Raw genomic sequence first — 9,750 nt, forward strand, 5'->3', positions numbered from 1 at the left:
GTTCATCCCTACAAAGTCATATAGTTAGGCTATGCTTCATTTTCGTCACACAAAGATGTTCCTAACTTCTATACCCCCGATGACAAGCCAAGCAATTGTTTCATACTCAAATAATCTCAAACTTTTTCAACCTTCACGCAATACATGAGCGTGAGCCATGGATATAGCACTATGGGTGGAATAGAATATGATGATGGGGATTGTGTGGAAAAGACAAAAAAGGAGAAAGTCTCACATTGACGAGGATAATCAACGGGCTATGGAGATGCCCATCAATTGATGTCAACATGAGGAGTAGGGATTGCCATGCAACGGATGCACTAGAGCTATTAATGCTCAACAAAAGAAAACTAGTGGGTGTGCATCCAACTCGCTTGCTCATGAAGACCTAGAGCATTTGAGGAAGCCCATCGTAGGAATATACAAGCCAAGTTTTATAATGAAAAATTCCCACTAGTATAAAAAGACAACTTATGAGACTCACTACATGAAGAACAAGGTGCTACTTTGAAGCACAATATATGAGACTCACTACATGAAGAACAAGGTGCTACTTTGAAGCACAAGTGTGGAAAAAGAGATAGTAGCATTGCCCTTTTTATTTATTTTCTTTTTTTCCTTTTTTTTCTTTTTTTGGGCCTTTCTTTTTTTTCTTTTGGCCTTTCTTCTTTTTTGGGGGGGCAATGCTCTAACAATGATGATCATCACACTTCTATTGATTACAACATAAGGATTACAACTCGAAACTTAGAACAAGATATGACTCTATATGAATGCCTCCGGCGGTGTACCGGGATGGTGCAATGAATCAAGAGTGACATGTATGAAAAATAATGCATGGTGGCCTTGTCACAAATACGATGTCAACTACATGATCATGCAATGGCAATATGACAAAAATAATGTATGTCATGATGATGATGATGGAAGTTGCATGGCAATATATCTCGAAATGGCTATGGAAATGCCATGATAGGTAGGTATGGTGGCTGTTTTGAGGAAGATATAAGGAGGTTTATGTGTGATAGAGCGTATCGTATCACGGGGTTTGGATGCACCGGCGAAGTTTGCACCAACTCTCAAGGTGAGAAAGGGCAATGCACGGTACCGAAGAGGCTAGCAAAAGTGGAAAGGTAAAAGTGCGTATAATCCATGGACTCAACATTAGTCAAAAGAACTCATATACTTATTGTAAAAATTTAGAAGTCATCAAAAATCAAGTACTACGCGCATGCTCCTAGGGGGATAGATTGGTAGGAAAAGACCATCGCTCGTCCTCGACCGCCACTCATAAGGATGCACAAGCCAGGTACACTTCATGTTTCAAATTTGTTACACAGCTTTAACCATACGTGCATGCTACGGGACTTGCAAACTTCAACACAAGCATTTCTCAAATTCACAATTACTCAACTTGCACGAATTTGATATTATCACCTCCATATCTCAAAACAATTATCAAGCATCAAACTTTTCTTAGTATTCAAAACACTCATAAGAATTCTTACAAATCTTTTATGCTTAGCATATTAGGATTTTAAGCAAATTACTATGCTATTTAAGACTCTCAAAATAATATAAGTGAAGCATGAGAGTTCATCTATTTCTTCAAAATAAAACTACCACCATGCTCTAAAAGATATAAGTGATGCACTAGAGCAAATGACAAACTACTCCGAAAGATATAAGTGAAGGTCAATGAGTAGCTAAATAATTATGCAACTATGCGAAGACTCTCTCTCTCATTAAATAATTTCAGATCTTGATACTTTATTCAAACAGCAAGAAAAAACTAACAAAAGAAAATTACGCTCCAAGCAAAACACATATCATGTGGTGAATAAAAATATAGCTCCAAGTAAAGTTACCGATGAACGAAGACGAAAGAGAGGATGCCATCCGGGGCATCCCCAAGCTTAGGCTTTTGGCTATACTTGAATATTAACTTGGGGTGCCTTGGGCATCCCCAAGCTTAGGCTCTTGCCACTCCTTGTTCCATAGTCCATCGAATCTTTACCCAAAACTTGAAAACTCCACAACACAAAACCCAACAGAAAACTCGTAAGCTCCGTTAGTATAAGAAAATAAAACCAACTCCCTCAAAACAAAACCACCACTTAGGTACTGTAATGACCTCATTCTAAATTCATATTGGTGTAATATCTACTGTACTTGAACTTATCTATGGTTCATACACTCCGATACTACTCATAGATTCATCAAAATAAGCAAACAACACATAGAAAACAGAATCTGTCAAAAACAGAACAGTCTGTGGTAATCTGTATCAAACGTATACTTCTGGAACTCCAAAAATCCTACCAAATTAGGAAGTCCTAAGCAATTCGTGTAACAATCCAGAGCAAAAAGAATCAGATCATAAGCACGTTTCTGTGAATTAACAAAACTAATTTACTGGGTGCAAAAGTTTCTGATTTTTAGCAGGATCAACACAACTATCACCGTAAGCCATCCTAAAGGTCTTACTTGGCACTTTATTGAAAAAAAAGCTATAAAACATGATTACTACAGTAGCATAATCATGTGAACACACAAAAACAGTAAGGATAAATATTGGGTTGTCTCCCAACAAGCGCTTTTCTTTAATGCCTTTTAGCTAGGCATGATGATGACAATGATGCTCACATAAAAGATAAGAATTGAAACATAACGGGAGCATCATGAAGCATATGACTAGCACTTTTAAGTCTAACCCACTTCCTATGCATAGGGATATTGTGAGCAAACAACTTATGGGAACAATAATCAACTTGCATAAGAAGGTAAAACAAGCATAACTTCAAAACTTTAAGCACATAGAGAGGAAACTTGATATTATTGCAATTCCTACAAGCATATGTTCCTCCCTCATAATAGTTTTCAGTAGCATCATGAATAAATTCAACAATATAACCAGCACCTAAAGCATTCTTTTCATGATCTACTAGCATAGAAAATTTACTACTCTCCTCATAAGCAAAATTCTTCTCATGAATAGTAGTGGGAGCAAACTCAACAAAATAACTATCATGTGATTGAAATTCAAGATCAAGATGACAAGTTTCATGGTTATCATTATTCTTTAAAGCATACGTGTCATCACAATAATCATCATAGATAGGAGGCATGCTTTCATCATAGTAAATTTGCTCATCAAAGCTTGGGGAACAAAAAATATCATCTTCATCAAACATAGCTTCCCCAAGCTTGTGGCTTTGCATATCATTAGCATCATGGATATTCAAGGAATTCATACTAACGACATTGCAATCATGCTCATCATTCAAATATTTAGTGCCAAACAATTTAGAGATTTCTTCTTTTAGCACTTGAGCACAATTATCCTTTCCATCATACTCACGAAAGATATTAAAAAGGTGAAGCGTATGAGACAAACTTAATTCCATTTTTTTGTGTAGTTTCCTTTTATAAACTAGACTAGTGCTAAAACAAGAACAAAAAGATTCGATTGCAAGATCTAAAGATATACCTTCAAGAACTCACCTCCCCGGCAACGGCGCCAGAAAAGAGCTTGATGTCTACTACACAACCTTCTTCTTGTAGACGTTGTTGGGCCTGCAAGTGCACAGGTTTGTAGGACAGTAGCAAATTTCCCTCAAGTGGATGACCTAAGGTTTATCAATCCGTAGAAGGCGTAGGATCAAGATGGTCTCTCTCAAGCAACCCTGCAACCAAATAACAAAGAGTCTCTTGTGTCCCCAACAGACCCAATACAATGGTAAATTGTATAGGTGCACTAGTTCGGCGAAGAGATGGTGATACAAATGCAAAATAGATAGTAGATAAAGGTTTCTGTAATCTGAAATAATAAAAACAGCAAGGTAACTAAAGATAAAAGTGAGCGTAAACGGTGTTGCAATGATAGGAAACAAGGCCTAGGGTTCATACTTTCACTAGTGCAAGTTCTCTCAACAATAATAACATAGATAGATCATATAACAAGCCCTCAACATGCAACAAAGAGTCACTCTGAAGCCACTAATAGCGGAGGACAAACGTAGAGATTATGGTAGGGTACGAAACCACCTCAAAGTTATTCTTTCGGATCAATCTATAAAAGAGTTCGTACTAGAATAACACCTTAAGACACAAATCAACCAAAACCCTAATGTCACCTAGATACTCCATTGTCACCTCAAGTATCCGTGGGCATGATTATACGATATGCATCACACAATCTCAGATTCATCCAACCAACATAAAAGTAATTCAAAGAGTGCCCCAAAGTTTCTATCGGAGAGTCAAGAACGTGTGCCAACCCCTATGCATAGGTTCCCAATGTCACGAAACCCGCAAGTTGATCACCAAAACATACATCAAATGGCACATGATATCCCATTGTCACCACAAATAATCACGGCAAGACATACATCAAGTGTTCTCATAAAAGACTCAATCCGATAAGATAACTTCAAAGGGGAAACTCAATTCATCACAAGAGAGTAGAGGGGGAGAAACATCATAAGATCCAACTACAATAGCAAAGCTCGGAATACATCAAGATCATGCCATAGAGGGAACACGAGAGAGAGAGAGAGAGAGATATAGATCAAACACATAGCTACTGGTACATACCCTCAGCCCTGAGGGTGAACTACTCCCTCCTCGTCATGGATAGCGCCGGGATGATGAAGACGGCCATCGGTGATGGGATCCCCCTCCGGCAGGGTGCCGGAACAGGGTCCCGATTGGTTTTTGGTGGCTACAGAGGCTTGCGGCGGCGGAACTCCCGATCTATCTTCTGTTCTGGAAGTTTTAGGGTACAAGAGTATATATGGGTGCAGGGGGTACGTCGGGGGAGCTATGGGGGCCCCACGAGGCAGGGGGGCGCGCCCGGGGGGTGGGCGCGCCCCCCACCCTCGTGGGCAGCCCATATCTCCCCTGACGTGCACTCCAAGTTCCCTGGGTTGCTTTCCTTCCAAAAATAACTTCTCCAGTTGATTACGTTCCGTTTTGACTCCGTCTGATATTCCTTTTCCTCGAAACACTGAAATAGGCATAAAACAGCAAATCTGGGCTGGGCCTTCGGTTAATAGGTTAGTCCCAAAAATAATATAAAAGTGGATAATAAAGCCCAATATTGCCCAAAACAGTAGATAATATAGCATGGAGCAATCAAAAATTATAGATACGTTGGAGACATATCAAGCATACTCATCTTGACGTCTTGAGGGGCGCAGCCAGCCCCGATGTCTTGAAAGGTTCTGGGGCTCGGGTTAGGCTACCCGTGGCCCGTTACTCCGACACAAAGGGTGCCAGAGCGGGCGTGGGCATAATGGACTGATAAAGCGATTTCGTGGAGAACTGCTCAGATGACTCCAAGCGCCAGGAGATCTAGTCGGACGGATTGTCCACCTCTGGGGTATGTAGCGCAATGCAATCCAAGAGGTCGTGCCATTCCGCCGACTCTGGTGGCCTAAATGGTCTACATAATGGCAGACGCCCTAAGTCAATAAGGGCCACCTGGGCACACACATTAGGTACCATCCACTATGGAGAACAACCCAGGAAACCTGGCGACAAAGGGGGGATCCCATGCCCACCTATCGAACCAGAACAGGGTCGACGCACCCGAACCTATCAAGATTGAGGTCCCGATGCGGAGGACCGGAAGGAGTTGAATGAAGAACTGCCAGAATTGTGAGTTGCCAGACCGCTGGCAGAAGGCGAGCAGCTGTCCGTGGAGGTACTTATTCCGGATAATGTCAAGCCAGAGCCACCCTCCCCTTTCGCAATTCACCACAACCATCGGGTCAGGAGGGCGATGTTCATGCGTTTAGACGACATGATCCCAAGTCCGCCCCGGTAGCGGGGTCTGCAAATGTCGGGCCAGCTCGCCATATGATGCTTCTGCTTATCGCCCTCCCCGACCCAGTAGAATATGGCCTGGTACCTGGCGATCTCGTGATGAAGGGTCTCATGGAGGCTGTAGAAGCTCATGATGAACATGAGCATGCTGGAGAGGGAGGAGTTGATGAGCAGCGTCCATGTGCCTTAAACCATCTGCCCTGCCAGGGCACAATGCGCCGTTGGAGTTTGGACACCGTGGGCCGAAGGTCCGCGATGGAGAGGTGCGAGTCACTAATGGGAATCCCCAGATAAGTAGTGGGGAAGGATCCCAGTTGGCAGTTTAAGACGATTGGCAATGTCCTAAGAATCGGTAGGCGAGTATCTCATCACCATCACTGTGCTCTTGTCAAAGTTGATCATGAGGCTCGACATCTGTTGGAAACATAGCAGGAGGAACTTTAGGTTCGTGATGTCCTCCGAGCCGCCGAACACCATGATAATGGTGTCATTGGCGTACTGCAATGTTGATACTCCACCTAAGCCAACGAGATGGGGAACTATGACATGGATGTGTCCCGCGGCCTTAACCTTGTCGAGGATGGCAGCAAGTGCGTCAACCACCATGTTGAATAGAAACGGGGAAAAGGGGTCGCCCTGTCTCACCCCACATAGGGTGGGGAAGAAGTGGCCAATCTCCCCGTTAATGTTAACCGCGGTGCGGCGTAGGACACCATCTGCATCACATGGGTGACCCATCTATCATCGAACCCTTTATGGAGGAGGACTTCTAAAGGAAGGACCAGTGCACGGTGTAGTAGACCTTATGAAAGTCAATCTTCAGGAAGACCGCCTGTTGACGCTCGGACCTCATGAAGGACTTCATGGAACACCAGCACCCCATCCAGGATGTATTGGCTCTGGATGAAGGCCGACTGATTCTTATGGGTGATGTGGTCTGCGAGCAGGGTCACCTCTCTTCGTTAGATCAGTCGCGCGATTACCCTTGATCTTTGTCTCGCACAAAAACACAAGGGCGGCCGCTTCTAGCCTCACTAGGTTGTGAAGCTCACGAACTGTCTCCGGGTTCCCAAGCCCGCGACAGTTCCAAGATATAGTATTCATTGTGCGTGCGGGGCTAACTCACAACCTCCGCATCTGTATTTGCCGTGTCAAGTGCAACCTTCTTCTTCTTTGAGTCCCTACTGTCTTTCTCAGACTCGGCCTCCTTTTCTTCGCTAGCCCTCTTATTACTCAGAGTTTCTTGGTCCAGCAACATGAGTGCACCCGTGGTGCTTGTTTCTGCATGATTCATGTCCACCCGACGATACACTCATCTATTTCTATTGTCTTCCCTTTCATATATTCTGCCTCTACCCCCGCCGGAACCACCTCTGTCTCTGGCATTGAACTGATAGACAACCTTCTGTACTTTCCATGTGGTTGTCTTTGCCGGTGAAGTCACCTCATCCCCTTTCTCTACCTCTTCCTCCTCTGCTGCAGGTGCCCCTTCCCTTTGGAACATCTGTTGACCTTCATTGCTGGCAGCAGGGTCACCCCAGCTCTTAGCACGGTATGGCATATACCGAATTCACATCGGATTCACATTACGGTGGTCTAACGAACTCATCTCTCCCCGCTGGTGTTAAACACAGAGCTTTCGCATGGCCTAAAAGCCCACAAGAGAAGCAGAAGTGCGGCAAGTTTTCATACTGAATGTCAAAAAATTCTATAGTCCCTTTTTTTGCTGACTCAAGTTGTACCCACCTCATCACAGGTTCATGCACATTGAGCCAAATCCTGGCCCTAACACAGTCACCAGCCACATAGCCTTTCGCATCCGCATCAAGCTGGATAACATCTCCCATCATCGCCGCTATCCTTGCTGGCCATGGAGGGCACAACAGGTTGAAAGGCAGGTTTTCACCACCCTTGCCCAGATCCTGATTCTATCAAAGCTTAGTTCCAAAAGGCGCGATTTGATATTGAAGATCTCTAGCACCACACAGTGCTTCCCCACAGTCCACAGGCCTCCTTCCAAGACCCGATCACGATCTCTCCTTCCTTCAAAGCTTGCCACAGAAACGTTTTCCCCTCTGGATCGGAATTGCAAAGCCCGGGTTACCCCATGCCAGCCGGAGTGCATCCGAGATCGTACTAATATGTAACACCCTGCGGTATAATACCTTTCCAATGAGCGCCCATCTCAAATCCCATCTACTTGAACATCTGCTCTACTCCCTCTTCATGACGGTTCCCATCTGGATTGTTGTTGCTCGAACTAGCCATAACCGCCCGAGCTGCAGCGCCTCCTTCCTCCCGCCCACAAGCGTGCACCAAGCGTGGGTAGGGATGCAAGGATCCCCCCCCCCCTTGATCACCCCGAGCGCACAGGCCGGGGAGCCGGCGAGGATTAGCAATCGACGGGCAGAACCCTAGGTTGGCACCGTGGAGATCGCAAAATCGCCACACGCCGCCGTGCTACTCGAACCCTAGAAAAACGATTTGGATCTCCCTCGATAGCTTTCTTTTGTCTCACAAATCTGCAGGTATCAATATCGCGAGCCACAAGAGTCTGGCGAGAGCAGTGAGGCCGACACCATCGATCACAGTTGGTAAAGCATGATCTTCCTCTCAAATTAGCCCTGCAAAAATTTAGAAATCATGAGTAGTTTGATTTGAAAATACAAATATGACACCTATGAAATAATACAAAGCATGGAAATGAAGCCAACTGAACATAATTAACTTGGAAGCAATGGTGTGAAGTACATGAAAAGCATGATCTTCCTCTCAAGTTAGCCCTGCAAAAATTTATAAATCATGAGTAGTTTGATTTGAAAATACAAATATGACACCTATGAAATAATACGAAGCATGGAAATGAAGCCAAGTGAACATAATTAATTTGGAACCAATAGTGTGAAGTACATGAAAAGCATGATCTTCGTCTCAAGTTAGCCCTGCAAAAATTTAGAAATCATGAGTAGTTTGATTTGAAAATACAAATATGACACCTATGAAATAATATGAAGCATGGAAATGAAGCCAACTGAACATAATTAATTTGGAAGCAATAGTGTGAAGTACATGAAGCAAACAGTACATAGTGAAGAAGCATAACTATCGTGTGTATGAAGTTTATTGTGCATTATGAAGATACAAATGAATCATAAAAATTGGATGCATCATATTCATGCAATCTCAACAAAACTTGTACATAGAAGCACAGCTTATAATGGGGATACAAAAGGTTTATGCATAGTCATTCAAATTAAGACAAAGAAGGGGGTGACATGCATCTTGTCCATAATATATGTGAAATTTAGGAACCATGATTTAGTTGTCGATTAAGTAGAAACATGAGACCTACAAGCACATAGGAGACGTAGAGCTGAGGCAAAACTAAACACAATGTAGAAGCGGAGTTTGATATGTATGAAGTAAACTGGGCCAGGTTAAAGGATGTGGTAAGTATGAAGCAAAACAGTAAGGACCGACAATGTAGCACTATATGTATGAAGCATAGAAAGCTGGAAGCATGGTATGGATGCAACCTCAACATACTTTATATATCAAATGAGGATAGTCAGGACCAAGGTTGGATGAGGACGGTATGGAGGTCGATTCATGCAACGGCCATGTGTGCTCCCTTCATCTCCGAACATAAAAGCCTAGCTGTGAAAAGGCCGATGGAAATCCTCCCACAGATATTGCTGCCAAATTTCGAAGCACATGTGCGCCATGTACATACCAAATTCAGATATATTACTTGATTCATTCATACAGTACAAAAGTGGAAAAAATCATGATCCAGTCATACAAATACACAATGGAGCCGACAAATCAAACAACACTCCGCCGCGGTGGACAAATCAATTGTAGATGACCAGAGCGGCGACGGGGTTGCGAGCTCGCTGGTCTTGTACGTCGTGCGTATGC

Source organism: Triticum dicoccoides, chromosome 5B (genome assembly GCF_002162155.2).
Source record: "Triticum dicoccoides isolate Atlit2015 ecotype Zavitan chromosome 5B, WEW_v2.0, whole genome shotgun sequence".
Taxonomy (NCBI): domain Eukaryota; kingdom Viridiplantae; phylum Streptophyta; class Magnoliopsida; order Poales; family Poaceae; genus Triticum; species Triticum dicoccoides.